At 42.6% G+C, this 18,752-nt stretch overlaps 1 non-coding gene across 1 annotated transcript; it reads left to right on the top strand.

The window, feature by feature from the left end:
• Positions 1-11,294: 11,294 nt before the first annotated feature.
• Positions 11,295-11,398, top strand: LOC112804674 (small nucleolar RNA R71). Its single transcript, XR_003203285.1, has one exon. It is a non-coding gene; the product is annotated as a small nucleolar RNA R71 (small nucleolar RNA).
• The last annotated feature ends 7,354 nt before the right edge of the window (positions 11,399-18,752 follow it).

Here is an 18,752-nt window from a genome sequence, read left to right as displayed (position 1 = left end):
AACAGTCTAGAACATTAAGCATCGACTACATTATAGTCGACGTCACTTCAGCATACAATGCCCTCATTGGGCGACCAACCCTAAACAGACTAGCAGCTATAGTCTCAACCCCACACCTCTGTATGAAGTTCCCTACCACAAAGGGAATCGCTACCCTAAAAGGCGACCAAAAGCTAGCACGGCGATGCTACAACGAAAGCCTGAGCCTAAAAGGGAAAGAGGTCAATACAATAGAACTCGGACGAGTTCAAACCCGAGAAGACCTCCGGCCACAACCAGAGGGAGAAACCGAAAAAATCCAAATCGGGAACACACCTGAAAAAATAACAAACGTAGGAGCGAACCTCGAAGCAGGCCTAAAAGAGGAACTCATAACCCTCTTAAAAGAGAATTCCGACCTCTTCGCCTGGAAAGCCTCCGACATGCCAGGCATAAGCCCCGACCTGATGTGCCATAAGCTATCAGTATACCCGGGGTCCAGACCTGTCCAACAAAGACGCCGGAAACTCGGGCCTGAGCGCGTGCAAGCAATAGAAGAACAAGTACAAGCATTACTAGATGCAGGGTTCATTCGAGAAGTAAAATACCCCCTATGGCTCGCAAACGTGGTCCTGGTAAAAAAGCCCAACGGAAAATCGAGGATGTGCGTCGATTACACGGATCTCAACAAAGCCTGCCCCAAGGACCCATATCCACTACCAAACATCGACGCCTTAGTAGACGCAGCCTCAGGCTATAGATATCTCTCCTTCATGGACGCATACTCGGGATACAATCAAATCCCGATGTACGGACCCGACCAAGAAAAGACCTCGTTCATAACCCCAAGGGCAAACTACTGCTACGTAGTAATGCCCTTCGGGCTGAAGAACGCAGGGGCAACCTACCAGAGGCTAATGAACAAAGTGTTCTCAGAGCACATCGGACTACAACTAGAGGTGTACGTCGACGACATGCTGGTAAAGACACAAGAAGACGGAAACTTGCTGACCGACCTCACCAGTGTCTTCGGCACCCTCAGAAAACACAACATGAGACTCAACCCGACAAAGTGCACCTTCGCCGCAGAAGCCGGAAAATTCTTAGGCTTCATGTTGACTCAAAGGGGCATCGAAGCAAACCCGGACAAATGCCAAGCGATACTCAATATGAAAAGCCCGACCTGTGTCAAAGAAGTACAACAGCTGAATGGAAGGCTGGCCGCCCTATCAATATTTTTGGCAGGATCAGCGATAAAATCACTACCTCTCTACTCACTCCTAAAGAAAGGGAAACCCTTCTCATGGACCCCGGAGTGCGAAAAAGCATTTCAAGAATTCAAGGAATTCCTCGGGCAGCCACCAATCCTAACCCGACCTTTAAAAGGGGAAGAGCTCGTATTATACCTCTCGGTCGGACATCGGGCAGTCGCTTCAGCATTAATACGGGAAAATGACCAAGGACAACACCCCGTATACTTTGTGAGCAAGGCACTGCAAGGGGCCGAATTAAACTATCAAAAATAGAAAAATTCGCCTACGCCCTAATATTCACAGCTCGGAGGCTCCGTCCCTACTTTCAAGCCCACACCATCAAAGTCCGGACAAACCAACCCATGAGACACATCCTGCAAAAAACAGACCTGGCAGGACGAATACTACAATGGGCGGTGGAACTGTCCGAGTTCGACCTCCACTATGAAGCCCGGACTGCCATAAAATCTCAGTACCTAGCCGACTTCATCGCAGAATATACTGAGACCCCTGGAACCCCACTCTCGTGGAATCTGTATGTCGACGGGTCCTCAAACAAAACAGGAAGCGGAGCCGGGGTTATACTCGAAAGCGACCAAGGAACACGGATAGAACTATCCCTAAAATTCGAGTTCCAGGCCTCGAACAACCAAGCCGAATACAAGGCCCTACTAGCAGGTCTAAAGCTAGCCGAAGAGGTCGGAGCCCAGAGAATCACGATCTTCAGCGACTCCCAGGTCGTCACATCTCAAGTAAATGGAAGCTACCAGGCCAAAGACCCAACTATGAAAAAATACCTGGATCAAACACAGGCACAATTACGCCACTTTTCAGAAATACAAATCCAGCACATACCTCGGGAACAAAACGCCCGGGCAGACGCCCTCTCAAAGCTCGCCAGCACCAAGCCCGGAGGCAACAACAGAAGTCTCCTCCAGGAAACTTTACAATCCCCCTCCGTGCTAAGAGAGGAAGAAACGCTGAATATATCCAACCAACAGCAAGGATGGATAACCCCCATACTCAGCTACCTGAAGTCGGGAACTCTTCCCGCCGAAAGAAAGGGAGCTAAAAGACTCACGAAAGATGCCCAAAATTATACACTAATTCACGGTGTATTATACAGAAGAGGATTCACAAATCCCCTCCTTCGGTGCGTCCCGACCTCAGAAACAAAGAACGTCCTCGAAGAAGTCCACGGAGGCATGTGTGGGAACCATCTCGGAGCTCGGGCATTATCTAAAAAGGTAGTCCGAGCCGGCTTCTACTGGCCGACCTTGCAGAAAGACGCAACGGAATTCGTGAAAATATGCCCCCCTGCCAAAAACACGCCAATTTCCACAAGGCACCACCAGAAGACCTTATCAGCATCACCGCACCATGGCCCTTCGCAAAATGGGGACTTGACCTACTTGGCCCGTTCCCACAAGGACCGGGGCAAGTCAAATACCTCATAGTAGGGGTCGACTACTTTACAAAGTGGATCGAAGCCGAGCCCTTAGCCACCATTACGGCTCAGAAAAGCCGCAAATTCCTATACAAAAACATTGTCACAAGGTTCGGAGTCCCCTACTCCATCACAACAGACAATGGAACACAGTTCACGGACACAAGTTTTCAGAACTTGGTGGCCGAACTAAAAATCAAACAGCAATTCACATCAGTCGAACACCCACAAGCCAATGGACAAGCAGAAGCTGCAAATAAAGTCATCTTGGCCGGGTTAAAACGAAGACTCCAAGAGGCCAAAGGGGCGTGGGCCGAGGAACTCCCCCAGGTACTATGGGCATATCGGACAACCCCACACTCTACAACGGGAGAATCCCCATTCCGACTAGCTTATGGGATGGAGGCAATGATTCCTATCGAAATAGATGAAGGGTCGCCCAGAGTCATCTTCTACAACGAAGGAGGCAACCCACAGGCACAAAGGGAAGAACTCGACCTCCTCCCCGAGGTCCGAGAAAGAGCCCGAATCCGAGAAGAAGCCTTAAAACGGCGAACGGCCCTCAGATACAATCAAAAGGTAATAAACCGAAGTTTCTCCATTCACGACCTGATTCTAATCCGAAATGACATCGGAACACAAAAGTCGGGAGAAGGAAAGCTAGCCGCGAATTGGAAAGGGCCCTACAAGGTAACAGAAGTCTTAGGGACGGGCTATTACAAAGTATCCGACCTAGAAGGCAATGAGCTGCCCAGGGCCTGGCACGCCTGTAATCTAAGACGGTACTACAGCTAGAAAAAACTTAACCCAAGGTGTACTCTTTTTCCCTACAATGGTTTTTAATGAGACACCCGGTTAAGTAAGACACCCGACCTAGTCAAGGGTAAACATTCTGTAAATATTCCCTCTTTTAATACTAATCAAAATTTTCTATTTTTTCCTCATGATGAAACAAATCCTAGAAAAGTACCCCGCCAAGGCGCATTAATTTATGCTCGGCAAAACGCGAAAAATCATTTGCCAAAAGGCCACACAAGGTCGGCAAAGATAAAGCGACGAGGTTCAAATTAATGTGAGAAGTTATAAAGTAACTCTGAAAAGGCTCAAAAAGCCAAATAAAAAGAGATTACAAAAATAACTTAAAAGGACCTACCAACGACAAAGTCGGACCCAACAAAACGAGGTACTCAAGCACCCGAGGTCCGAGAAAAACTCGGACCCAAGAAAGAAGCCTTAAAACGGCGAGAACCAAGATTTCGAAAAACGCTTACTAAAAAGTTGCTTTACAAAAGCAACTAAAAAGTACAAGCGATAGAACGAAATCAAAGAAGTCTCGACAAACGCTTACTAAAAAGTTGCCTTACAAAAGCAACTAAAAAGTACAAGCGAAAAGAACAGGAAGTTTCAAAACGCTAGCTAAAAAGTTGTTATCCGAAAACAACTAAAAAGCACAAAAGCAGAAACAAAAGGTCAAAACGCTAGCTAAAAAGTTGTTATCCGAAAACAACTAAAAAGCACAAAAGCGGAAACAAAAGGTCAAAACGCTAGCTAAAAAGTTGTTATCCGAAAACAACTAAAAAGCACAAAAGCGGAAACAAAAGGTCAAAACGCGAACAAAAACGCCGCATAATAAAGTTACCACAAGTAGCTAAATAAAGCAAAAGGTGTCCAAAAGCGTTCACAGAAACCATCCAACAAAAAACCCACAGCCGGGCAAACCACTAAAAAAGATTACAGAGGATCAAGGTCCTTTCCAGACTCCACATCAACAGCAGGCTGCGGAGGAAACATAGATATCGGGACTGCATCAACGGCAACATCATCCCGACCAGATCTATCCCCGACCAAAGGTGAAGTCGGGTTCTCAACCGGAGCTTTGGGGTCGGACATCGGAACCTCATCCTCGGAAGGAGCAGGAACAATCTTCCCCTCCACAACAACGTTGTCCGTACTGAATAAGCTCAGATCCAGGTCAGGAGCAAGAACCCGGACCTGAGCCTTCAAATTCTCAAACATGGCATCCATACCCTTGGCCACATGACCTTCCAGCTCGTAAAACTTGTCCTGTGCAGATTGCAACTCCTCCTTTGTCTCCACAAGCTCGGTATATAGCCGAGTATAATTCTCTGTAGCCGCCTTCGCCATCTCCTCAGATGTCTTCGCTGCCGCCACAGCCGCGGTAGCTTTAGTTTTCTCTTTCTCCAAAGAGGCCTCCAGCTCAGTAATCCTGGCAGCCTTCATCTGACTAATCCTATCAAGCTCGGACTGAGTCCTCTCAAGTCGGGAGCTGGTCGCCCCAAGGGGGGATTTCTTGAACTCCCGGGCAATAGCGGCATGAAGACTAGCCATCCGGACACAGCTCCGCGCCATATACTGAAAATGATGCTCCATAGAAACATCATCAGTGGAAATAAAGGTCTGAGGGAGAATATGCTGCTCAATCCAACCAAGAGCGTCAAAGTCCTTATCATTGAAACCGGCAAGCTCTTGAGAGGTCTTCTGCTTCTTGGGAGGAGGACCCGAGAACGGAGGAGGAGAAGAGGTAGCAGGCCCAGAGGTCGGAGGATCCTGACTTATAGCTCGGAACTGGGGAGTCGGAATAGTCTTCGACCGAGTCTGAACACCCACAGTAGTCTTCTGCGGAGAAGATCGGGCAGAAGCACCCCGGCCTCGAGATTTCGAGCAGCCACCACTTCTTCTCCGATGAAGAAACTTCATGGAATCCGCCTGAGAAGACATCTCTGCAGAAATAAAAAAGAAAAAAAAAAGAGATCACCACAACAGAAATTCCACCGAAAACAAGCAAAACCCAAATACTAAAAAGGATAAATCTCAAAGAGGTCGGGAACTACCTAACTCGGAACGGAGAAGGCTTGGATCTCCCAACATTTTCTTCGTGTCCAAGTGAGGTGCCCGACCCCATAAACTGCTCACCACACCCACAAAAGCCTGCTCCACCTCATCTAGACTCTCAAAAGTATACTTAGCAGACACTATATTCTCCTGCCAACAAAGAGGAAAAGAAGGCTCCCCACTCTCATCTAGAAAGAAAGGTCGGACGTCTCCAACAGCCCGACCTTGAAATAAAAGTTCTTAAAATCGTGAAAAGACTCATCATACAGGGTACAGAACTTCCTCCCCTGGTTAGCCCTAAAGAGACCCAAGACACCTTCCCTCCGCCCGACCCCGGCTTCGTCAACACAAACAAATAGGAAAAAAGAGAAATAGAGGGAGAGACACCCAAAAATTGACACAAAAGTTGGAACAGCTTTAAAAATGCCCAAGAATTCGGATGAAGCTGCGTAGGGGCAAGGTTACAAGACCATAACACCTCGGACTCCAGGTCGGTAAAAGGAAGTCGGACACTCAGCTTAGAGAAAAAGCAATCATAAGCATAAAAGAAGAGCTTCTCGGAACTATCTAAAGGCGGGAAGCACACTCTCTCCTCGGAATCCGGGGCTACTAACTCATAATCCCTCTCAGATTCTCTATCTTCACATATGCTACATTGCCTACGAAACCTAGCTAAATACTCAGAATCTACCACAGACGGGACTCTTAGAGGAACAGGATCTACCCAACCAAGACCACTCGGAACTTGGTCGACATCGCTTGAAGAACCTTTCGAGACATAAAAATTCTTGCCTACAAAGAAGAATACAACAGCAAGCAAAAATACATAAAAGCAGGCAGCGAAAACCCATTCAGCAAAAACAAGAAACAACAATCTTTGAGATGAAAATGCAGCAACCCGGAACAAAATACCAAAAGAAAAGAGCCCCCCCCCCAATATATACAAACAGACAAAGCAATGGCGGCGCCTCTTTTCGGGGCAAACCAGGCATAGAGAAAACAGAAAACAGAAGCATACGTGCACAAAGAAAAGAAACAGGAACAAACCTGGAAGAAGGAAACGAAGACGATGAACTCCGAAGCAAGGAGAACAGAACGGCGGCGCAGAGGAAACCCCGGAAGAACACGCAGAAGGACTCGGAAAAGAAGAAAAAGAAAGAAGAAAACGTCGCTCGAAAAAAGAAGATGGCGAAACTCAGAAAAACAGGAAGGGAACAGAATAAACGAAGAAAAAGGGGAGAAGGGGCAAATAAATAATGCCTTCACATAGCCCGAACGAAAATCGAGAAGAAACGGTAAAATGCAATAAATGCTGAAACGGCCATTTTTTGAATTTTGAAAAACTACTATGCCCGAGCTCAACCTCTCAAAAAGGACGAACTCGGGCAGGGGCACTGTTCATACCCTGTCCGAGCTCCTCCAAATCGGCAAAATCCATGAAAGGTCCGACCTCGTCCCAAGGCCCACACCTGAGGTCGGACCTCGGACAACAAAGCTAAAAAGGCCCATCAAAAGGAACGCAGCCCAAAAACTAAAAGGCCGAAAAGGCCTAGAGAAAGGCGGTTCCACAAAGATAGGGATAAAACTCCCAAAAGATAAGATAAGATAAGAATATCTTATCCAGGGAAGATCACAGCCAACTACTATAAATACACTGGAGCACCCAGGTATAACTCATACTCTAATTCTACTCAATATCTGCTTGGACCCATGCTAACTTAAGCATCGGAGTGTCATTGCAGGTACAACCACCAACCACTCCACATATCAAGCTCGGGTCCCTGACCCCCACCTCGGGCCTCACCAAGACGTCCGAGCTACTTGTTTCAGGTAACCCCCGGAACAGTTACTAAACACTAATGATCATGAAGTAGAGACACAAAACATAAATGAACACAACATAAAAACCGAAAAGCAGAAAGAAATAAGAACAAGGAATGAATCCACCTTAGTGGCGTCTTCTTCTTGAAGGACCAACAATGTCCTTAAGCTCTTCTATGTCCCTTCCTTGCCTTTGTTGCTCCTCCCTCATTGCTCTTTGATCTTCTCTTATTTCATGAAGAATGATGGAGTGCTCATGATGTTCCACCCTTAATTGTTCCACATTGTAGCTCAAATCTTCTAAGGAAGTGTTGAGTTGTTCCCAATAGTTGTTGGGAGGAAAGTGCATCCCTTGAGGCATCTCAGGGATTTCTTGATGATGAGCTTCCTCATGCATCTCTTGAGATCCGTGGAAGGTCTCTCTTGCTTGCTCCATCCTCTTCTTCGTGATGGGCTTATCCTCTTCAATGAAGATGTCTCCTTCTATGATAACTCCAGCTGAGTAACATAGATGGCAAATAAGGTGAGGAAAAGCTAGCCTTGCCATGGTGGAGGGCTTTTCGGCTATTTTGTAGATTTCATTGGAGATGACTTTATGAACTTCTACTTCCTCTCCAATCATGATGCTATGAATCATGATGGCCCGATCCACAGTAACTTCAGATCGGTTGCTAGTGGGAATGATGGAGCGTTGAATGAACTCCAACCATCCTCTAGCCACAGGCTTGAGGTCCAGTCTTCTTAGTTGATCTGCCTTGCCTTTGGAGTCTCTTTTCCATTGAGCTCCTTCCACACATATGTCCATTAGGACTTGGTTCAACCTTTGATTAAAGTTGACCCTTCTAGTGTAGGGGCGTACATCTCCTTGCATCATGGGCAAGTGGAACGCCAACCTCACATTTTCCGGACTAAAATCTAAGTATTTCCCCCGAACCATTGTGAGATAATTCTTTGGACTCGGGTTCATACTTTGATCATGGTTCCTAGTGATCCATGCATTGGCATAGAACTCTTGAACCATTAAGATTCTGACTTGTTGCATGGGGTTGGTTAGGACTTCCCAACCTCTCCTTCGATCTCATGTCGGATCTCCGGATGCTCATTTTTCTTGAGCTTGAAAGGGACCTTAGGGATCACCTTCTTCTTTGCCACAACATCATAGAAGTGGTCTTGATGGCTTTTGGAGATGAATCTTTCCATCTCCCATGACTCGGAGGTGGAAGCTTTTGTCTTTCCTTTTCCTTTTCTAGAGGATTCTCCGGCCTTAGGTGCCATTGATGGTAATGGAAAAACAAAAAGCTTATGCTTTTACCACACCAAACTTAAAATATTGCTCGCCCTCGAGCAAGAGAAGAAAGAAGAGAAGAAGAAGAAGAAGAAAATATGGAGGAGAGTGAGAGATGGTGTTACGCCAAGGTGTAGAAGAGGGGGTTTGTGTTCTGTGAAAATGAAGTAGAATGGAAGGGTATATATAGGGAGGGAAGAGGGTGTAGTTTCGGTCATTTAGGGTGGGATTGGGTGGGAAAGTGGTTTTGAATTTTGAAGGTAGGTGGGGTTTATGGGGAAGAGTGGATGGATGTGAGTGGTGAAGGGGGTAATTGGGAAGAGAGATTGAAGTTGTTGGGAAGTGTGATTTGGGGAAGAGTGTTATAGGATTAGGAGATAAGGTGGGAATATGTTAGGTGGGGATCCTGTGGGGTCCACAGATCCTGAGATGATCCTGTGGGGTCCACAGATCCTGAGGTGATCCTGTGGGGTCCACAGATCCTGAGGTGTCAAGGAATTACATCCCTGCACCGGCATGCAAAATGCCTTTGCATACCATTCTGGCGTTTAAACGCCGAGATGATGCACACTCTGGGCATTCAACGCCCATGTGTAGCATGTTTCTGGCGTTCAGCGCCAGCTTTTCTCAAGGCACATTTCTGGCGTTCAAACGCCAGAATGTTGCTTGTTTCTGGCGTTGAGCGCCAGATTCATGCTCTGTTCTGGCGTTGAACGCCAGCCAGATGCTCCTTACTGGCGTTGAATGCTAGTCTGTCCTTCTTCTAGGGTGTGATTTTTCTTCTACTGTTTTTGATTCTGTTTTTAATTTTAAATTTTTTTCGTGACTCCACATGATCATGTACCTAATAAAACACAAAATAACAATAAAATAAAATTAAAATTAGATAAATAAAAATTTGGGTTGCCTCCCAACAAGCGCTTCTTTAATGTCCATAGCTTGACAGTGGGCTCTCATGGAGCCACAAGGTGATCAGGTCAATGTTGTATAGTCCCAACACCAAACTTAGAGTTTGGATATGGGGTCTTAACACCAAACTTAGAGTTTGGTTGTGGCCTCCCAACACCAAACTTAGAGTTTGACTGTGGGGGCTCTTCTTGACTCTGAACTGAGAGAAGCTCTTCATGCTTACTCTCTTTTGTCACAGAGGGATGGCCATGTGCTTTAAACACAAGGTAGTCCCCATTCAATTGAAGGACTAATTCACCTCTGTTGACATCTATCACAGCTCCTGCTGTAGCTAGGAAAGGTCTTCCAAGGATGATGCATTCATCCTCTTCCTTCCTAGTGTCTAAGATTATGAAATCAGTAGGGATGGTAAAGGCTTTCAACCTTTACTAACACGTCCTCTACTATTCCATAAGCTTGTCTCAATGACTTGTCTGCCAATTGTAATGAGAACAAGGCAGGTTGTACCTCAATGATCCCCAGCTTCTCCATTACAGAGAGTGGCATAAGATTTATCCCTGACCCCAGATCACATAGAGCTTTTTCAAAGGTCATGGTACCTATGGTATAAGGTATTAAGAACTTTCCAGGATCTTGTCTCTTTTGAGGTAAAATTTTCTGAATCCAGGTGTCTAGTTCACCAATGAGCAAGGGAGGTTTACATTCCCAAGTCTCATTACCAAACAACTTGGCATTCAGCTTCATGATAGCTCTTAAATATTGAGCAACTTGCTCTCCAGTCACATCTTCATCCTCTTCAGAGGAAGAATAGTCTTCAGAGCTCATGAATGGCAGAAGGAGATTTAATGGAATCTCTATGTTCTCTATATGAGCCTCAGATTCCTTTGGATCCTTAATAGGAAACTCCCTCTTACTTGAGAGACGTCCCAGGAGGTCCTCCTCACTAGGATTTTCGTCCTTCTCCTCCCTTGTGCATTCAGCCATATTGATCACATCAATGGCCTTGCACTCTCCATTTGGATTCTCTTCTGTATTGCTCGGGAGAATATTGGGAGGAGTTTCAATGACTTTTTTACTCAGCTGGCCCACTTGTGCCTCCAGATTTCTGATGGAGGATCTTATTTCACTCATGAAACTGAAAGTGGCTTTTGACAGATCAGAGACTAGATTGGCTAAATTAGAAGTGCTTTGTTCAGAATTCTCTGTCTGTTGCTGAGAAGATGATGGAAAAGGCTTGCTATTGCTCAGCCTATTGCGTCCACCATTGTTAAAGCCTTGTTGAGGCTTTTGTTGATCCTTCCATGAGAAATTTGGATGATTTCTCCATGATGAATTATAGGTGTTTCCATAAGGTTTACCCATGTAATTAACCTCTGCCATTGCAGGGTTCTCAGGATCATAAGCTTCTTCAGAAGCTGCCTCTTTAGTACTATTGGATGCATTTTGCCATCCATTCAGACTTTGAGAGATCATGTTGACTTGCTGAGTCAACACTTTGTTCTGAGCCAATATGGTATTCAGAGCATCAATTTCAAGAACTCCCTTCTTCTGAGGCGTCCCATTATTCACGGAATTCCTCTCAGAAGTGTACATGAATTGGTTATTTGCAACCATGTCAATAAGTTCTTGAGCCTCTTCAGGCGTTTTCTTTAGGTGAATAGATCCACCTGCAGAATGGTCCAATGACATTTTCAAAAACTCAGATAGACCATAATAGAATATATCTAATATGGTCCATTCTGAAAACATGTCAGATGGACATCTTTTGGTCAACTTCTTGTATCTTTCCCAAGCTTCATAGAGGGATTCACCATCTTTTTGTTTGAAGGTCTGAACATCCACTCTAAGCTTGCTCAGCTTTTGAGGAGGAAAGAATTTATCCAAGAAGGTTGTGACCAGCTTATCCCAGGAGTCCAGGCTATCCTTAGGTTGTGAATCCAACCATATTCTAGCTCTGTCTCTTATAGCAAAAGGGAAAAGCATGAGCCTGTAGACTTCAGGATCTACTCCATTAGTCTTAACAGTCTCACAGATCTGTAAGAACTTAGTTAAAAACTGGTAAGGATCTTCAGATGGAAGTCCATAAAACTTGCAGTTCTGTTGCATTAAAGCAACTAGTTGAGGCTTAAGCTCAAAATTGTTGGCTCCAATGGCAGGAATGGAGATGCTTCTTCCATCAAATTTGGACGTTGGTTTTGTGAAGTCACCAAGCATTCTCCTTGCATTATTGTTGTTGGGTTCGGCTGCCATCTCCTCTCTTGTTCTAATATTTCTGAAAGTTTACCTTTAGATTGTTGTAATTTAGCTTCTCTTAGTTTCCTCTTCAGAGTCCTTTCAGGTTCAGGATCAATTTCAACAAGAGTGCCTTTTTCCTTGTTCCTGCTCATATGAAAGAGAAGAAAACAAGAAAAGAAGAGAAATCCTCTATGTCACAGTATAGAGATTCCTTTATGTTAGTAGACGAAGAAAAGGGGGGAAGAGTGAAGAAGAATGGGTTCAGATTTTCAGATGAAGAGAGGTGAAGAGAAGTGTTAGTAAATAAATAATTAAATAGAATAAGAAAAGAGAGGGAGAATTTCGAAAATAATTTTGAAAAAGGGGTTAGTATTTTCGAAAATTAAAGATAAGATAAGATTAAAATTACAATTTAAAACAAAAAAAGAATTTTTGAAAAAGGGATGAGATATTTTCGAAAATTAGAGAGGGAAAAGTAGTTAGGTGGTTTTGAAAAAGATAAGAAACAAACAAAAAGTCAAATAGTTAGTTGAAAAAGATATTAAAATCAAATTTGAAAAGATTAGAAGATAAGAAGTTAGATAAGATATTTTGAAATCAAATTTTTGAAAAAGATATGATAAAAGATAAAAAGATTTAATAATGGTGGAAGAAATAGGCTATAATTCATCATGGAGAAATCATCAAAATTTCTCATGGAAGGATCAACAAAAGCCTCAACAAGGCTTTAATAATGGTGGAAGAAATAGGCTCAACAATATCAAACCTTATCCATCATCTTCTCAGCAACAGACAGAGAATTATGAACAGAATATCTCTTACTTAGCAAACTTAAGGTACACGGCTATCCTTCTGTAACAAGGAAGAGTAAGCATGCAAAGCTTCTCTCAGTACAGAGTCAAACAGAGCCCCCACAATCAAACTCTAAGTTTGGTGTTGGGACTATACAATATTGACCTGATCACCTGTGAGGCTCCATGAGAGCCCTCTGTCAAGCTATTGACATTAAAGAAGCGCTTATTGGGAGGCAACCCAATTTTTATTTATCTAATTTTATTTTTTATTTTATTGTTCTTTTATGTTTTATTAGGTTCATGATCATGTGGAGTCACGAAAAAATATTAAAATTAAAAACAGAATCAAAAACAGCAGAAGAAAAATACACCCTGGAGGAAGGACTTACTGGCGTTTAAACGCCAGTAAGGAGCATCTGGCTGGCGTTCAATGCCAGAACAGAGCATGGATCTGGCGCTGAACGCCAGAAACAAGCAACATCCTGGTGTTCAAACGCCAAGAATGCACCCTGAGGAGAGCTGGCACTGAACGCCAGAAACAAGCATGGAACTGGCGTTCAACGCCACAAACATGCTGCACATGGGCGTTGAACGCCCAGATCATGCATCACTTCGGTGTTTAAATGCCAGAATTGCATGGAAAGGCATTTTACATGCCTAATTGGTGCAGGGATGTAAATCCTTGACACCTCAGAATCTATGGACCCCACAAGATCCCCACCTACCATATTCTCCGCTCTTCTCAACATTCATCCTCTCTTTCCAATAAACATTCTTCCCTAAAACCCTTTACCAATCACCTTAATCTCTCTTCCCAATCACCTCCTTCACCACTCACACCCATCCACTATTCCCCATAAACCCCACCTACCTTCAAAATTCAAATTTCTTTTGCACCCAAACCCACCCTAAATGGCCGAACCTACTCCCTCTCCCCTCACTATATAAACCCCTCCATTCTTCTTCATTTTCACACAACACAAACCTCTCTTCTCCTTCTCGGCCGAATACACCTCTCCCCCTCTCCTCCATATTTTCTTCTTCTTCTTCTTCTCTTCTTTCATCTCTTGCTCGAGGGCAAGCAATATTCTAAGTTTGGTGTGGTAAAAGCATAGCTTTTTTGTTTTTCCATAACCATTGATGGCACCTAAGGCCGGATAATCCTCTAGAAAAGGGAAAGGAAAGACAAAAGCTTCCACCTCCGAGTCATGGGAGATGGAAAGATTCATCTCCAAAGCCCATCAAGACCACTTCTATGATGTTGTGGCCAAGAAGAAGGTGATCCCCAAGGTCCCTTTCAAGCTCAAGAAAAATGATTATCCGGAGATCCCACATGAAGTCCAAAGAAGAGGTTGGGAAGTTCTAACTAACCCCATAATCACCAGGAACCATGATCAAAGTAAGAACCCGAACCCAAAGAATTATCTTACAATGGTTTGGGGGAAATACTTAGATTTTAGTCCGAAAAATGTGAGGTTGGCGTTCAACTTGCCCATGATGCAAGGAGATGCACGCCTCTACACTAGAAGGGTCAACTTTAATCAAAGGTTGGACCAAATCCTTATGGACATATGTGTGGAAGGAGCTCAATGGAAAAGAGATTCTAATGGCAAGTCGGTTCAACTAAGAAGACTGGACCTCAAGCCTGTGGCTAGAGGATGGTTGGAGTTCATCCAACGCTCCCTCATCCCCACTAGCAACCGATCTGAAGTTACTGTGGATTGGGCCATCATGATTCATAGCATCATGAATGGAGAGGAAGTAGAAGTTCATGAAGTCATCTCCCATGAATTCTACAAAATAGCCGATAAGCCCTTTAATTTGGCAAGGCTAGCTTTTCCTCATCTTATTTGCCATCTATGTTACTCAGCTGGAGTTATCATAGAAGGAGACATCCTCATTGAGGAGGACAAGCCCATCACTAAAAAAAGGATGGAGCAAACAAGAGAGCCCACACATGGAACACAAGAGACGCATGAGGAAGCTCATCACCAAGAAATCCCGGAGATGCCTCAAGGGATGCACTTTCCTCCCAACAACTATTGGGAACAACTCAACACTTCCTTAGAAGATTTGAGTTACAATGTGGATCAATTAAGGGTGGAACATCAAGAGCACTCCATCATTCTCCATGAAATTAGAGAAAATCAAAGAGCAATGAGGGAGGAGCAACAAAGGCAAGGAAGGGACATAGAAGAGCTTAAGGACATCATTTGTCCTTCAAGAAAAAGACGCCACTAAGGTGGACTCATTCCTTAACTTCCTTGTTCTTATCTCTGTTTTTCGATTTTTATGCTATATGTGTGTTTATGTTTTGTGTCTCTACCTCATGATCATTAGTATTGAGTAACTATGTCTTTAGGCTATAAATAATTCCATAGATCCTTCACCTTTCTTAAATGAAAAATGTTTTTAATTCAAAAGAACAAGAAGTACATGAATTTCGAAATTATCCTTGAATTTAGTTTAATTATATTGATGTGGTGACAATACTTTTTGTTTTCTGAATGAATGCTTGAATAGTGCATATTTTTGATCTTGTTGTTTATGAATGTTAAAATTGTTGGCACTTGAAAGAATGATGAACAAAGAGAAATGCTATTGATAATCTGAAAAAATCATGAAAATTGATTCTTGAAGCAAGAAAAAGCAGTGAAAAAGCCAAAGCTTGTGAAAAAAAATTTAGAAAGAAAAAGAAAAAGCAAGCAGAAAAAGCCAATAGCCCTTAAAACCAAAAGGCAAGGGTAAAAAGGATCCAAGGCTTTGAGCATCAATGGATAGGAGGGCCCAAGGAAATAAAATCCAGGCCTAAGCGGCTAAATCAAGCTGTCCCTAACCATGTGCTTGTGGCATGCAGGTCCAAGTGAAAAGCTTGAGACTGAGTGGTTAAAGTTGTGATCCAAAGCAAAAAGAGTGTGCTTAAGAGCTCTGGACACCTCTAACTGGGGACTCTAGCAAAGCTGAGTCACAATCTGAAAAGGTTCACCCAGTCATGTGTTTGTGGCATTTATGTATCCGGTGGTAATACTGGAAAACAAAATGCTTAGGGCCACGGCCAAGACTCATAAAAGTATCTGTGTTCAAGAATCAACAAACTTAACTAGGAGAATCAATAACACTATCTGAAATTCTATGTTCCTATAGAAGCCAATCATTCTAAACTTCAAAGGAAAAAGTGAGATGCCAAAACTATTCAGAAGCAAAAAGCTACAAGTCCCGCTCATCTAATTAGAATTAATATTCATTGATATTTTAGGATTTATAGTATATTCTCTTCTTTTTATCCTAATTGATCTTTAGTTTCTTGGGTCATAAGCAACAATTTAATTTTGGTGTTGTCATGAGCGGATAATTTATACGCTTTTTGGCATTGTTTTTAGATAGTTTTTCGTATGATCTTGTTACTTTTAGGGATGTTTTCATTAGTTTTTATGCTAAATTCACATTTCTGGACTTTACTATGAGTTTGTGTGTTTTTCTATGATTTCAGGTATTTTCTGGCTGAGCAAAACTCTGATAGGAGGCTGACAAAGGACTGATGATGATGTTGGAATCTGACCTCCCTACACTCAAAATGGATTTTCTGGAGCTACAGAACTCCAAATGGCGCGCTATTAACGGCGTTGAAAGGTAGACATCCAGAGCTTTCCAGCAATATATAATAGTCGATACTTTATTTGTAATTAGATGACGTAAACTAGCGCTCAACACCAGTTCCATGCTGCATTCTGGAGTCAAACGCCAGAAACACGTCACGAACCAGAGTTGAACGCCCAAAACACGTTACAACTTGGCGTTCAACTCCAAGAGAAGCCTCAGCTCGTGGATAGATCAAGCTCAGCCCAAGCACACACCAAGTGGGCCCCGGAAGTGAATTTATGCATCAATTACTTACTTCTGTAAACCCTAGTAGCTAGTTTAGTATAAATAGAACTTTTTACTAGTTTATTAGATGTCTTTTGACTATCTAGTCTTTTGACCACTTATCGGGTCCTTCTCCTTTATTTTCGAATTCACATCATACTTTGGGGGCTGGCCATTCGGTCATGCCTGGACCTTCATCACTTATGTATTTTCAACGGTGGAGTTTCTACACACCATAGATTAAGGGTGTGGAGCTCTGCTGTACCTCAAGTTTCAATGTGAGTACTACTATTTTCTATTCAATTCGACTTATTCTTATTCTAAGATATTCATTGCACTTCAACATGATGAATGTGATGATCCATGACACTCATCATCATTCTCACCTATGAACACGTGACTGACAACCACTTCCGTTCTACCTTAGACCGGGCGCATATCTCTTGGATTCCTTAATCAGAATCTTCGTGGTATAAGCTAGAATTGATGGCGGCATTCATGGAAATTCGGAAAGTCTAACCTTGTCTGTGGTATTCCGAGTAGGATTCCAGAATTGAATGACTGTGACGAGCTTCAAACTCGCGATTGTTGGGCGTGATGACAAACACAAAAGAATCAATAGATTCTATTCCAACATGATCGAGAACCGACAAATGATTAGTCATGCTGTGACAGAGCATTTGGACCATTTTCACTGAGAGAATGGGATGTAGCCATTGACAACGGTGATGCCCTACATACAGCTTGCCATAGAAAGGAGTTACAAAGATTGGATAAAAGCAGTAGGAAAGCAGAGATTCAGAAGGAACACAGCACCTCCATACACTTATATGAAATTCCCATCATTGAATTACATGAGTAACTCTATCTTTATTTTCTATTTAAATTTATTATTATTATTCAAAAATCCAATAATCTCTTAATATAGTTGAATCCGCCTGACTGGGATTTACAAGATGACCATAACTTGCTTCATACCAACAATCTCTGTGGGATCGACCCTTACTCACGTAAGGTATTACTTGGATGACCCAATACACTTGCTGGTTAGTTGCGCAGAGTTATGACAAAGTGTGATTTATGTTTGAGAGCACCAAGTCTTTGGAGCTATTGTTGATGATCACAATTTCGTCCACCACTCAGCCTGAAACATGCGTTCTTGAAATGTCTCCTACAATGATTGGTAAACTACTTTAAGTATCAATAATAATGCAAAAGTTAAGAAGATATGTGACAAAAATAAGTCCAAAATTACAATAAAGGAAAGTATTAAGTCATTTCTTTTTGCACATTCTAAGTTACACAAAAAGAAATTACAATGAAAATAGGTAAGTTACCTTTGCCGTTTGGGAGTGTTCATCAACCCATTGAGTCCTATCCTCTTTCCGAGTATGGGTGTGCTCAAAAAATTCATCCATACGTGATGGTCTTCCAAGCGATTGATTCTACATAATATAAGTAATAATCAAAAGAAAGAAGTTGATATTATTGTCAAGGTTTAGAAAAAAAACTCAACTTTTGCATTATTACTAGTCAAATAAGGTTCTTGAATAATTAGTTAGATTAGAACAATCAGTATAAAGGAAACAATCAAGGGATCTGTATGTATTTGTGTTAATAATAACCAAGATAAATACTATGTATACATATAATACAATGATTACCTGAGGATGTTTCCATTTCATGTCACCTAACACAATCTCCACCAAAAATAATATTCAAATCACAAATGTCAATGATGTTTCATTTTATCCTTGGCAACAAAAGTTGTAAGATGCTGCATATGACATGAAGCTTTCTCCATGAGTGTTGACTGGCTCCTAATGTGACAGTAAAGTAAAGATAAATACTACAAAGGAGAACTAGTAGAACAAGAGCTGACAAGAGTGATCCCGTGCCTCTCCATGAGTGTTGACCAACTTCCCAGCTCATTCTTAGTTAAGAAGGTACCATTTATTACACACAGCAGGTTCATTGCTTTTAAACTAGTTAATTTGATTCTAGATTCCTCATTAATAGATTTTATTTTGGCATGAATATCTCCAGAACTTCACAAAATAGTGAGACTAGGTAGGCCCATTCATACATATAACATTATTTATAATCTTTAATTGTTAGCATCTCATCCATCATCAGAGTGGTAGATATCATTATTTCTATCTCTCAAAATCTATCAAAAAATTAAATAGAACAAGAATGTGTCTCTCCAATAAAAATCCTACTTCAGCTAGTTGTTCAAGCTAGGACAAACATACTAAGGAACAATGAGAAAAACAGTGCATCAAACCATATTACATATTTTTTGTAAGAAG

This window comes from Arachis hypogaea, chromosome 5 (genome assembly GCF_003086295.3).
Source record: "Arachis hypogaea cultivar Tifrunner chromosome 5, arahy.Tifrunner.gnm2.J5K5, whole genome shotgun sequence".
Taxonomy (NCBI): Eukaryota; Viridiplantae; Streptophyta; class Magnoliopsida; order Fabales; family Fabaceae; genus Arachis; species Arachis hypogaea.
The sequence above is the reverse complement of the archived record's forward strand: the minus strand, read 5'-3'. Positions and strand labels throughout refer to the sequence as shown.